General features: G+C 38.3%; 1 protein-coding gene across 2 annotated transcripts in view; it reads right to left on the reverse strand.

Annotated features, from left to right (window-relative positions):
• The window catches only part of opn7b (opsin 7, group member b), a 100,712-nt gene extending 87,430 nt beyond the window's left edge, over positions 1-13,282 (reverse strand). The window contains exon 1 of one of the 2 annotated variants that reach the window (XM_086277717.1): positions 13,008-13,282. The gene's annotated coding sequence lies outside the window, so the exon portion shown is untranslated. Of the gene's footprint in view, positions 1-3,970; positions 4,060-13,007 lie in introns of those variants that run through there. The other variant, XM_086277718.1, reaches the window with a different exon arrangement.
• Positions 13,283-14,032: the final 750 nt, after the last annotated feature.

Consider the following 14,032-nt stretch of genomic DNA (forward strand, 5'->3'; position numbering starts at 1 on the left):
TCTACAGATCTGACAGTTGGCTAGCTTCTCTCTGTGCTACCTTGATCTTGGCCATCATGGGAGTTACTGCTGCTGGGTACTGTTCATCTTATTGCCAAGCTTCTCAAGAATCACTGTTGCCTTGGTGTAAATCAGCTACTTTGGTTGCAGTGATGGATTGGCCTTAAAGCAGCATTCACATCTTCATGTAGTCTTGGTAGTATATAGACTCTTTAAATAAGTAAATTGTGAAATTCTGATACATTGGCAACAGTGACAGATTTCAACAACTAGAAATTACACCCCTGCTGCAGGTGGTTTTAGCACTTCTATGAATTTCTACAATTTATGGGTTCCTGGAGAATTTTGGCGTGATGACATTTATAACTTTTTCCTGTGAACACTAATTAATTTTTGCTGCCTCGTGTCAAGAATTAATCATAAAACTTAGCTGACGTATGACTTCTCCAGGCCTCTGTAGCACTTTCATGTCTCTTATCTTTACGGTATGGTGTGAAGGCTTTTTAATAATATTTTTTGTTCTGGATGTTTTAGATTAGGAAGACATGAAGTCCTGAGTACCTTTGGTAAATGCCAAATCATTAGGTACAAATAACTAGGTAATACCTGAAACTGCATAACTTTTGGAGCATTTATGGTCAGCAGGGATATTTTTTATGAGTAATTTTCTACAAAAACCCTGACGTCAGGGTTTTGTAGAAAGGTTTTGTAGTTTGCTGATAAGCTGTTGATGTCATACACCAAAAGGATCCTGCCTTATACATTATACAGGACTTCTTTGTGATTTTCAGCTTTTATTTTTATAGCATGAAAACGAGTATTTTTAGCATATTGGATACAGGCAGTCATGTTTTTCCTAAACGGTGTAGTCTTTTAAAACCCTATTCATGTGTTTGGAACAGCCAGCGAAAGCTGTTTTTCCTGACCTTGAAATGCATTTTTCCCTTGTAGAAAAATACATGTGTGGATGACTGTTTTGTGCCAGTAGGATGTCCAGTGCACAGACTGGAGGTGAAAACAGGTAGGAGGTTCATTCATATCAGCAGGTACAAAGTGAGTTATTTGTATATTGGTGGAACATGTCTGCTGCAGTGTGAGTTTTTCAACAGTTGGGTTATTTTCAAATTCTGGTTCTTTATCTGAAACTGGTGAGCATCATATTACTACATTTTTTAAAGAATTCAGAGTGTGTCACCCTCAGACCTGACACAACTGAGGTGGTTATAGGTTGATAGAAGGTGTGGGGTGGTACTGGGGATTTGGATCTGTGTCAGACATGAAAAGGGAATGGCAAGAGGGAGAATAGCACAGAGATGTAATGTAATCTTTCAGAGGAAAAGAATGTGAGAGATGAAGAGGCGACACTGTAAGATATGTGGACTGTTCTACTAACTGCTTGTCTGAATCCTAAATGAATCATCTCGAAGTTTATGGCAATGGAAAGCCTGTGTGCATAACGCATGTGGGAGTTTGCAGTGCACAGAGTTTCTCCACCTGAATCTGGTATTCTTGGTTTTATATATTTAATCTTATAGGTGTTGCTGATGCTTTGTTCTGAATGACTGGAGGGAGGATTATGAAAGACAACAAATGGGTACTTCCCATTTTTGTTGCCATGGATGCATCTTGGGAACAAATTTGTTGCTGTTGCAAATTGATTTTACTTGAGTGATTGGACTTGCTTTTTTTTGAAGATGGCAAAGTAGTAAATATTTAAATATATCCATATGTATGTGTGCGTGTGTGAGAGAGAGTATTTCTGTTTGTGTGTATGGATATGGATTTACAGATAGAAGAGAACTGAAAACCAGACAAAAGACACATACTAAAAGGATGCTACATGCTCCAGCTGTAAAGACATGATAATCAGTTCTAAATCCAACAGTGTGTTGATTTTGTTATACTTGCTGGCTAGGTTGTTGGATATGTCTATTCAGCTTGCCAACTTAAATGTGCTTGCCTAACATTAGTGTAGGCACATTTTAATAATCACATATAGACAATATATGACACACGCTATATGAAACACAGTAATATAGTTATTGTATTGTAGCTTCTTAAGTGTGGGAGATTACAGCACCATATTTAAAGAGGAACGGAGACAGACATCTGGCAAGTATGAACACAACCTATTAAATTACCAATATAACTCAGTGTGTAAATGTGATGGAATTTAGCACACAGGTGTGTGTGTGTGTGTGTGTGTGTGTGTGTGTGTGTGTGTGTGTGTGTGTGTGTGTGTGTGTGTGTGTGTGTATGTGTTTTTATTTATGCATTTGCTAGTGTACTGGTGTATGTGTGCAAAATCATGTTCATGTTGTCCTTATAGTCTAAGCTGAGAGTGACAGCCTCATACATAATGCATTAAGAACATGAGGATAAGGATAGTTGACATTTGGTTGCCCCCCCCCCCTGGGGGGGACTACGCTCTCAGATAATCACACATGGGTATTAATACACACACACACACACACACACACACACACACGTTGCTGTACATAAGCCAAAGTATACAGTATTTCTCATCCGGGTACTGTAAATGGCAGATGTTCAAGTCAGAGTCAAAGGCTGGATTCAGCTCTGTGTAACCGTATTAAACAATAGCTGATTAAACAGCTTAAAGCACAGTGTGCATGCAGCATGGGCTCATGTGTCTACAATGCTTAGTGAAATGTGAGAGTTACAGTCAAATATGTATAATTCAAGCATTTTTAATTCTTATTCTTTGGTTGCAATTACGACACAGTTACATTTTTTTTTCATTTTTATAATATTTGTCCAGAATGTAAAGTGTAGCCACACTGCATCAGTTATGGTATTTAGACCAGCATGTTACATAAGTTCATGTTGTCTACTGAAGCATATACAGTACATAACACACATAACTCGGTGACACAGACATGTAGGAAGCAGCTGCGCAGCCAGGGCTTACTGCTGCAAGAACACTTTTATTTTTAAACCGTCTGTTTATTTCATCAAGAGGAGATCAAATGTGGGGAATGATATGAGCATGTCACAACAAAACTTAAAGAGCTGTCTGAACATTTTAGATTTATGTTTGTCAGTCATTTACCGGTTTACTGTTTTGTATAGTTAACTAAAACCGTGCGTTGGGTGAACACTTTTGATTATAGAGTTATAAGGTTAAAGTTTGTGCCAGAAAAGATTTTTATTTTCAACCTTTGACTCACCTGAGTTAATCTCCTTGTAATGTGAGTAAATTTAATTTTAAAAAGGCAACACAGCACATGAATATTGTGCCACTTGCGATAATGTCAATATTGCACCATACTAAATACATCAACACTTAAGTTGTGTTCGCGCTGAGGGCAATTTTTAATAGCCAGGGAACTTGTGACTATGGGCGAGAGAACCACAAGAGAAGGGAAGTGGGTTTGGAGCTGAACTCGATTAACAGGTGAATATCAGCTTCAACTCAAGTCGCAATTTTGCTTTTCAAAAAGAAAACTATGCTCAAGAAAGGCTGTAAAAAAAAAAGAAAGACAGAAAGAAAACAAAGGCTGTACGACAAGCCGAGGAATTTCAGAAGAGAATGGTATACATGCGAACGGTGTGACGCAGTGTTTAGAGAAAAAAAATTAAAAGATACCCTCCACTAAAGGTGGTTATAGTGTGAGCATTAGGCTGAGAGTTGAACGCCCTAATTTGACACAGTTGGGTATTTAAGGCATTTACCATTGTCATAATTAGTACCAGTATAGTCTGGTACTATTTGCCCTCAGTGAAAACTTTACCTGTGACATCCTCAAATCCCAATTAATCTCTTAAGCCCCAAGCCTACCTGATCTCCTGCTTTTTGCCCCCGTATCAGGGGGCGTAGGGGCTTAAGAGGTTAAAAATGATACCAATTAAAGAAACATGAAAATTACTTCAGGGAACCATTATGATCTGATTTTATGCTGAACGTGAGCCTGTGAAACAGCAGGGCACAGTCAAAGGAGCTGGTTACCTTGCTCAGAAGTTGGATTCCGACTGTTGCCTGCAGCTCTTCATCTACACCTCAGTGTGGAAGGTCCTTCTTGTTCCACTTCACCCTGCATCATCTTAGACTGATTCACTGTTAAAATTGTAGAAAATGCCAGTTTTTTTGTTTTGTATGCAGTTTCAGTGATATGAGATCGCTTACAAACACACTGCAAAGTTTCCCTCTGACTACTTCATAATACAAATGCTTTTAAATATAGCTGTTGTTAAATGTGTTCAGCAAGATTTCTTTTGAAATCCTGACTGTTTAATTAGCATGACTAAAAACATTTTGTATGAGAGACTTCAGCTTGTAGTACTGTAAATTTTGCAGCATGTTTATGATAGCAGCATATTCTCAATCACTCTTTGGCAACAGTGTAAGTTTATTTAGTCAATAATTTAATTTTGACATTTTAATTAAATTTCATTCATTTTTTTTATTTAATACTTATTTAATCGTAATTTGCAAATTTAATTTTAAAGACTTTAAAATTAATTAATTAGTTAATTAATAAATTTTTTAAAGAATTTAGTTAAAACTCTTTTCTCATCCAGATAATTTCAGGCAAGGCCTTGCATAAACAACATACTGCAGCCTTTCGCCAACTAAAAATATCTGGTGGCATTTGCATGATGAAACAAATGGATACAGCTGGACTGTTGAGCAGCTAGACTTCTCTATCAGAAAATAATGGGACAACATTCCTCTCCCAAAAGTCCAGCAGCTCAGTACCCAAACATTTACGTACTGTTGTTAAAAGAAAAGGGGAAGCTAAAGATGGGCAAACATAGCTCTATTTTTGAGACATGTTGCTGTCATCAAATCGAAATGTCCCTACTTTTTTTTTTCTTTCTTCAAATGGTGCATTTTCCCAGTTTAAACATTTGACATCTTAGTCACCCTTTCTATTATTGCTCGGTAATAAAGTGGTAAAAGTAGGGTAACAAGGCAAAAATGAAATCTAAATAATTACAGCTCAATTACCAAAGTAATAACCACTGAATATCCAAGTATCGTGGCAGCAACAGTGGTCACATTTGAGTAACATTACACTAAAATGAATATAACTGGATAATAAAGGGCCAAAAACTGGGTGTAATAATGTGGCTGCACTGCTCGGTAATAAAGTGGTGATAGTAGAGTAACAAGAATGTCATAATGTGTGATTTCTAAGTTATTACCACTAATTACCTGTGGTAGTTTCTGTGTGATCATCAGGAACCACAGCTGCAAAATTGCCTTTAAAGTGATGCACACTCACTATTGACTTAATTAAATCTAAAACCGTGGTAAAAAAAATAAAATGTTCTGTGTACTTTTTTTTTCAGCCATAGAAGCACATCATCTAACGTGTAAATCTCTAACATCCACTGAATCAAGCAGTCTCCTTCTGTGTGTGTTGCTGTACTTTTTCTGAGAACCGATTATCCAGGCACACTGCTGGGGACTCAAGTAAGTGCACCCTGAAGTTAGAGGTCGGCGGTCTCATTTTAGGTGCCTTTTCGCTGTTGCTAGGCAATGGGTGTAGCCTGTCACTCTAGTTGCTAGGCATCATCACAATCAAAGGCAAATTATTTCATGTGATGATGTCACACCTAGTATTGTAGGATATGGTAACTCAGAGAAGTGATTTTTTACTAAGCGTTTTAAAGAACCATTACTACCTCAATGAGTTGTCAATGAGTTGTCACAGCTACTGTCAAATTACAGCCACTCAATGTCAATTGTTTTATTGGCGGGCATTTGACTCTTGCCTTACACAGTGTATATTCAGCTTTCAGAGTGTTAACATTTGATGAGAAGCAAGAAGTGCAATGTGTCTGCCTTCAGCAAACATTAGGTGTAAAATGCATGCAAATTATTACCAATTCAATAACTGATATTCATTGTAGGTTGGAGAATTGAGAGGCTTTTCCTTGTGTTTGTTTTTACTTGAGCCCGCAGCTGCAACAGAGCAGATAGTGAGAAGCAAACATGATTTCCCCATGCAGCAAAAGTAAAAAGTCAAGACATGGTTAATGAATCACTTTGGTAACTCCAAACTGGATTCACTCAATTAATGCTGTTAAACTGCATTCCTACACACAAGTTGCAGATTAGGACACTAAATTGCAAAGAAATGCTTCTTTGGACACACTGAGGAAGTCAAGAAATTCTTAACTTTTATTAGCTCTTTGTGTTTGTCCTTAAAATGCAATTTCATATGGTCCACATACAAAGCATAGAGTAGAGATAGTGCTGCGTACAAGGAAGAGCTAAGGATTTCAAATGAAGTAGTCTATAAATAGACTAAAGAGAGAAAAACAAGGGTCTTTTTGATGTAAATTGGGGTTCTCAGCCGTTCTGTGTATTTGTAATGTATTAAACTCTCAATGTGGTAAGAAACAATTGAGAATGAAAGCAAAGAGGGTATTGTGCTCTTCGGTGTCACATTATCCCTTGGGCATGTCCTGTGATTTCTGCTGATTTGTGCTGGGAAGAAGGGGAAATCTTTGACAAAATTGTTATGGTCTTTAGAAGCTCTGAGATCAGACTCCAGCTAAAAAAGCTCTTTGTAGAAAACTATGTGCTTTACACTTGTTCTGATTCTCATAATGCCCTAAGCAGCATTTTCCAACTTTCTGTTTAAGACATTCTTGAATGAAGCTGGGATTTGTGATCTGTTGTTTATATGGTTTTGTATTGGGTTTTATTTATTTTTGTTTTTTAATTTGGAAAAGCAGTGAAGAGCAGTGTTATTGGAGGGCCAGATATGTAAAAGATTTATTTTATTGATCCTGTTATTTGGTTTTAAGCCTGTAAAATTTCATATAAAGGATAAAGATTATAAAAAGACTGTTTGAATTTTTTTAACAAGCGATAAATAATTTTGACCTTTATTACTTTGACTGTAAGATAATAAATATTATTGCTGCATTAGACCAAACAGAGTAATAAAAAAAACAAGTTGCCGTTCTATCACCCAAGACTTGGACTGATTGTAATAACACAAAAACACTGCACAGTAGACTGTCCGTATACACTGTAACTGACTAAATGCAATTATAATTCAATTATACCAATGTAGCTAATTATGGTAGAAGCATATTAAGATGTACTAATACTAGTGCTGTCAAAATTATCGCGTTAATTGTTAAGATCAACGCGAAATGTTTAATGCATTAAAAAAATTTAACGCTGATTTTGTTTTTTTATTAATTTCCTGTAATCTAAGACCTTTAAATTCATGAGCACCTCTGGAGGAGGGGGCAACAGTGTGCTATGCTGGCGTTTGGCCTGACAGAAATGATTAGAAGAAGAAGAAGAAGTGACACCATGCTACTATCTAGCTAACACTAGCTAACACACGCAAGCATGGACGAGGGCAGACTTTTGGGTGGAAAGTTTCTCTTTAAGAAGTTGCCTGATGGCTTGTTGGACAAAACGAGAGTAAGATGCACAATTTGCAACGCTGAATTCAAGTACCACAGAAGCAGTTCATCACTGGCGTATCACCTGAGAGCAAAACACCCAACTGAATCCACCTCTACGGGACCTCGCCAGTCTACGCTTCAGGAGTATGGTGCTTGTGGACGAATAACAAAAAATGTGAGAGAAAAGGTAACCAATTCCTTGGTTGTTTGGATAGCTAAAAACTGCCGACCAGTTAGCATAGTAGAAGATGATGGACTGAGAGAAGTCATTCGTGCTGCATCAGGAGATGAGTGTTACAATCTGCCCTCGAGAGGAACCATTGTGTCGAGACTGCACACTTTGTATGGGGACCAGAGGGCTCAGCAGTCCAGCAAGCTTGTGCAAGTAAGGAATGTCGCTCTCACCGGAGACCACTGGACTTCGGTGAACAACGATAATTACTTAAAATATAAAGAATAAAAAAATGTAATTGGAGCCAGGCTATTAATAAAGTAATTGAGATTAATCGCAATTAATAACAGAAAATTGTGAGATTAGTTAGTTAATTTTTTTTAATCTATTGACAGCACTAACTAATACATCAACTACTAACAGTAGATTATCATTTAATTTCCTGTCAGATTCTCAAACATTCATTCTGCATCTTCATTAAATGTGCAAAAAGATGAAATTCAAATGACAGACATCAAGTTAGCAAAAGTAAATGAAACATGATTTAGTTGGCCCACAGCCGCACGCTTGGTCTTACTAGTTAATGCAGTGGTTCCCAAATTAATTTTTGCTGGGCCCCCCTTTGTTTTACAGAAAAATGTTTGTGCCCCCCCCTGCACGCGCACACACACAAACGCACGCTAACACTAACGCACGCTAACACTAACGTACGCTAACACATCCTCCAACCACACAAACCCATATTTTGCTCAATTGCGGTTTATTTCACACCTCAAATATTTAGTAAACAATTAAGCAAATACAAGTAATCTGCAGGTAGTAAGAAAATAAACTACTAACTCTTTTACGCTACGTCCGCACCTACACGGGTACTTTTGAAAACGCAACTGTTTCGTCCACACGTAAACGGCGTTTGGAATCACCGAAAACTGAGATTTTTTAAAACTCATTTTTTGCGTTTACGTGTGGACGAGGAATACAGAGTTCGTCATGCAACGTTAAAGGTATGCGCCTTTTTTCACGTCAGCTGTGCGCCACGTTATTGTTTACATGAGATGAATTGCAGAATGGCAGATAGTCAGATTAACAGTATTTTGTCTCTATCTGCAGGTTTTACACGCTTACATATAAACACGCAGTTACTGTCCCTCTATTTACAAAGGCAGAAGCATCATGGTGTAATTATTTTACGTGTAGTTGGGTTTTTTTTCTGTGTAATAATATTCAACATTGCTATCAATACATTTATCAAAAAAAATGTCTCTCTGTGCAAAATGAGTCTAAAAACATAAACAGCTGTGGGATCCCGTTTGGAGAGCCAGGCGCGTGCTCCCGACGCAGGGAAAACCAATTCTGCAGGGGAGACCTGGCACTTGTGCAGGTGAAACCAAAGGGCAGATATGCTTCACCATATTTTCAAGTCTTTGGCTTAGAATGAAGTTGGTTTGGAAACATATTCTGCGATGCTTCATCTCCTGCTTTGCGTTTGTGTGGGGCGCTCCATGCTAGCAGTGTCCAAGTGTTGTTTTTGGGGTTTTTTTCCCTTTTCATGCCGCCCCCACCCCGCAATGGCTCTGCCTAGGGGGCGGGCCCCACACTTTGGGAAGGTCTGAGTTAATGGATCAATGAGCCTTTCCGCCAGTTTGTGTGTGAACATAATAACCACATGTGTGGCTTTCCACTGGAAATATGATGAATCTTCATTCATAATGCACTCCTATACACCGTCAGTGACCTCTTCCACTTACATCTCACCATAAAAACAAGGGTAATAAGGCTTTTTTTGAGTGTGTGCGTGTTCATGTGTGTGTGCATGCCCTCTTTATTCATAATCAATGACGTAACCTTGACTATCGTTCTAGCATGCTAGCACTTTCCCCAACTAAATAGATTACATTAATTTGTTCTGGCAACTCTTCAACCCATTTTAAAGGAAAGATGTAAAATAACAGGAGCAAATAGAGTAAAAAGTAGTAGTCCGGAAACATCAGGACACCAACATGATGTAATCACCTTGAAGAAAGAGCAGATGTGGTGAGTGGTCAATATAAAATATCACCTTCCTAATACAAAGGTACTTGGGAGTTCTCCTTCATCTGCTCCATAAACCTGATTTATTGTGGACTCAGCCTTTCACACCCACTGGTACGTCACTGCAACCCGCCTTCCCTCCCACATTGATGTGGAAACTGATGCTTGAAATGACACCTCCATAAAGTCACAGAGTGCGACTAGCTGGGTTATATCATGGGTTATAAATAAATAAAGTCAGAGTCAGATGACACATACATACACGCATTCATCCACACACGCTAAACATGTGCCACAAATAGGTGTATACTTTCATAATAAGTAGGGCATCAACCAGCGATTATTATGAGGATCTTAAATGTCAGAAATGAAAGACAAAAAGATTCACCATTCACTGAAGTCAAAGGGATGTCTTCATAACTTCATGTTAGACCTGCAACTAATAGCTCAATTTTTAAGATTAAAGAATCATTTGGTCTTTAAAATGTCTGAAACAAAAACAAGGTCACAAAGATCTTTGAGGATTCATAAATAATTTCTGATAAGGCTGAAATTCTTGCCAGTCTGAACAAGACTTTCATTTTCTCTGATTCTCTTAACATTACTTATCAGATTCCCTCTAATGTTTGCTCTAATGATAATATTCTCAGAAGTTATTCCTTTAATTTTCTTCCAGAGACAGTCCCACAGGTGCATAAAGCCCTCAAACATTTGGAAGCCCACAAGCCAGGAAGTCGGCAGGTCCTTTTAACCTCAAACTTTTACTTTTTAAAGCTAGCAGTGGATTTTATTACTCTGCTTTTGCCATATCTTTTTAACCCTCTCAAGGCAGGCGTTGCCGATTTGCAACAGTTAAAAACTAACAACCTGATTACCCCACATACATATTTTATTTGAGTTTTTTTTACTCAGAAGTACCACTGCAGGACTTGGTTGTGCATTAGCAACAAAAAGTTTACTTTGAGCCTGAGAGGGTTAATCTCTCTGTGGCAACTTATACAATTTATCCAGATAAAAAAACAGCATGCAACATTGAGCTTTTTATTGACATCTATAAAGCTTTTGACTCTGTGGATCAGTTTTAAACTGAAGACTTGAAGACCCATGTAGGAAGGCTTTGAATAATATCCTGTTGGGCAGATTTCAATGCAATCGCCCAGAGTACCACTTCTAGCCTCCTGGGCTCATCTGAAGATGTGCCCCAGAAATTGGTCCTCATCTCGGACTGATCTTTCTATTCATATTGATTAAAATATTTGAAATTCAAACGTCAGCTTTTTCACATAGAAGTCTACTTTGCAACTGCCTCTAGTCAGGTTGTTTAAGTCCCACTACAAATCAATACTCCACAGAATTCCCAGTTTGATTTAAAACCCTGCATTGTTCTCAAATGCTAAACCTTCCACTGAAATTCACTGAAACTTTAATTTATCAGTACTTTTTATGTATCTCAGATATTTATCATGTTCATTTTTAAAATCACTACTGTGGCTACGTAGTGTTTTGTTTGCCTCTGCTGATATCTTATCAGTGGAGGCGTTTGTGGTCCTTGAATTCTTAACATTAATCTTTTCCCATGTCTGATCCTCATCATTACATATACAATTACCAGCTACTGACAGGTGAGATTAATTAATACTGTTTCAAAGGTGTCAGTTATGTGAAGGGGGTGGAAGCTGGGGTATATATCCTATTAGACACAGTCATTCCTTGGAGAGCTAAATGTGGGTAAGTGATAGGACCTAAGAGATTTTTGAAAAGAGACAAACTGTGATGGGTAGAAAGGGTCAGATGGCCATGTTCTGCAGAGGTTAGTGGAAGGAAGGAAAACCAATGCATAGGTGACAGGGATGTGGGCATAGTGATGTGCATTGGAAGTAAAGGCTGGCTCTGATCTCTAATGTTGTCACACTGCAAGAGCTGCTGAGGAATGGTTAGAGGACACACCAAAGACTTCTAGGCATTGACTTGTTTTCAGTTTGATGTATCTTCTGTGCTGTAAGAACAACCTTACAATGTGACTGCTGCTAAAGTCTTAGTGCCTAATGCTACAAGTTGCCTTTAGAGTCTTTGTTTGTTTTACAAGTCAAATATTATGCAGCTGGTTTGTATATAGCCTCCGTAAGTAATTAAATATCTTTGCTTTGCCTGTCAGGCTTTTCTAGTCTAGCGATGCTGTGATCATCAAATTAACAGATGCACAAGCGGTTAGATTTCTCCCTGTGATACTTTTGTTTTTATCTTTAGCACTAAACACCTTTGATAAAGATTTTATCGAGCTGTGATTAAATTGGAGAACCAAAAAGCTTGAAGGCAATCACATTTGATTTAGCTATTTGGGCAAGCTTTTGCGTCATACAACAGTTCAAGAAGGCATCATTGTAACTGAGCAGAATTGATTAGATAAAATCAAATCGAGTATTGTTTGGTTAGCTCATAAGATAACCAACATAAAGGATTTGTTCTTAGCCCATTAACACAAGAAAGTCTTTATTCACATTTGACCTTTCCGTGTCAAACTCTGATGGTAAACTCACCATAAAACACCAAAGCAAATAGAGTTAGACACACTGGAGTCTCAACATGAGGCACGGAGAGACAGAGAGAGATTCTGATAGATACAGCTGGCATTACTGAGGGAGCAACGTATCTTTGGTCAAGCTCCTCAGGAGAGACACTGATGATCCCTATTTATGTTTTATGAGAGTCTTCACTACAAGTACATTCACTGACACAATTTACAGACACATCAACCGGGAAATCCGAGTCGCATGTATGGCAGGGGTACATTTTGCTCCATGTTATTCAAGGTTAATCAAAGTTTAATAGAATCTTCATCTTATAAAATACACTCGGTGTACAGAGTAAATGACTCAAAGGTGTTTTAGCCATAGCTACTGTGATTCACATGACATATTTAAAGTGACTTTAATTCAATAGATGATGAAGCAAGAAAACCAAATAACTCAACAGCTTAATCTTTTAAACCTACACTTACACGCTCACCCAGTCACCTTTTATTGCTTTAACTCCTTAAGGAAAAGAGTTACTCTTGGATGTAAGAACATATAGTAGGATTGTGTCTTCGTTAATTCGGTAATGTAAGAGCTTTGGGATTTCAGCACTTGATATAAGCAAGTCTATAAAAATGTGTGTACATGTTAAGCAGGTCAGACAATAAACAGTGAAACTTGAGCTTGGAACAAGCTTGGGACAAGCTCAAGATGTACTTGGCTACATGTAGTTTCTTTATTTAAAAAAAATATTATTCTAAATTTACAAAGCTTGTACAGCAATACTTTATAATCAGAAATTCAGTATTTGAGCAAAGAAACAGAAAACTTGTACGAGTCTGGTTACAACACCAAACACATCCAGTCAGTAAAATAAATGATCTCCTTACCTTAATGAGAGGGTATGCCAGGGTTGGCTGGGGATCATGGGTGTTGAGTCAGGTCCAGTGCAAAGCTGGTTAAATCTTCTCACACGTGTGGTAGTGCTATGAAAACCAGTAGAGTTGAACATGCATAGCCACTGGTAAACTCTGGTGTATACTACGCGCTCAAGCGCTCCCTCACCGAGTGAGCACACAAGTCGTCAGCAGCAGCAGCCCGACAGCTGTGCTCGGGGAGATCCAAGAGTCGTCAGATAGAAACAGACATGCTGCCTTGTGCTGCCGGTCTCTGCTCTCCAGCACTCTCCTCTGTCTCTCTGTCTGCAGCTCCCACTCTCTCACCAGTCTGTGTTGCTCTGCTCTGTCTCTCTCTCCCCCCTTAAATCTCGCTCTTGTACACACATGCATTTTCCACACTGCATCTGCTGCCTCGCTTTCTCTCACAAACACACACACGCGTACATCTCTCTCAATTTTTATGTTCCAGCATTTTTCTTAACACACCACGTTCTCCTTGTAGTTACCCCAAATACTCTTTAATGGTTTTAATGTCTCTATATTTTCCAATTCATTCTAGTTACTTTTCCCTCTTTACAATCTCTCCTCCCAGTATTTTTTTCTGTTATCACATTTTCACTTTTAGCCCTAACCCTTGATGTACATTGGATTTTAGAGATTTAACATACTATACAGGAGAAAGACAGAGGCACTGAAGAGAGAAAAATGAAAACAGAAAGCTAACCGTGAGAATGCAAAGGCACAATGACACACGCGCACAAAATGAATATCTTAATGTGGGGAGTTCTCGGGAGTGGACTGGGGCACAGGTTTGACTTTGAAGTGCAACTGAAAGCAAAATGTCATGCTTAATGTTCGCTCCCTTAGCACAGTTTATTGCTACCAGCAAAGTCACACTAGTGTGGGTGCATTTGCTCCCCAAGTTGCTTGAATAGAATTTCACAAGGCTGGAGAAAAAGGGGTCCCAAAAGCTGCAACAACACAGAATTTGCAGACCACACTAATTATAAACTATT

The sequence above is a fragment of the Aulonocara sp. 'chitande type north' Nkhata Bay genome, linkage group LG20 (genome assembly GCF_057382095.1).
Source record: "Aulonocara sp. 'chitande type north' Nkhata Bay isolate Kocher_YH1m ecotype deep benthic linkage group LG20, A_spYH_male_GT1.1, whole genome shotgun sequence".
Classification (NCBI taxonomy): Eukaryota; Metazoa; Chordata; class Actinopteri; order Cichliformes; family Cichlidae; genus Aulonocara; species Aulonocara sp. 'chitande type north' Nkhata Bay.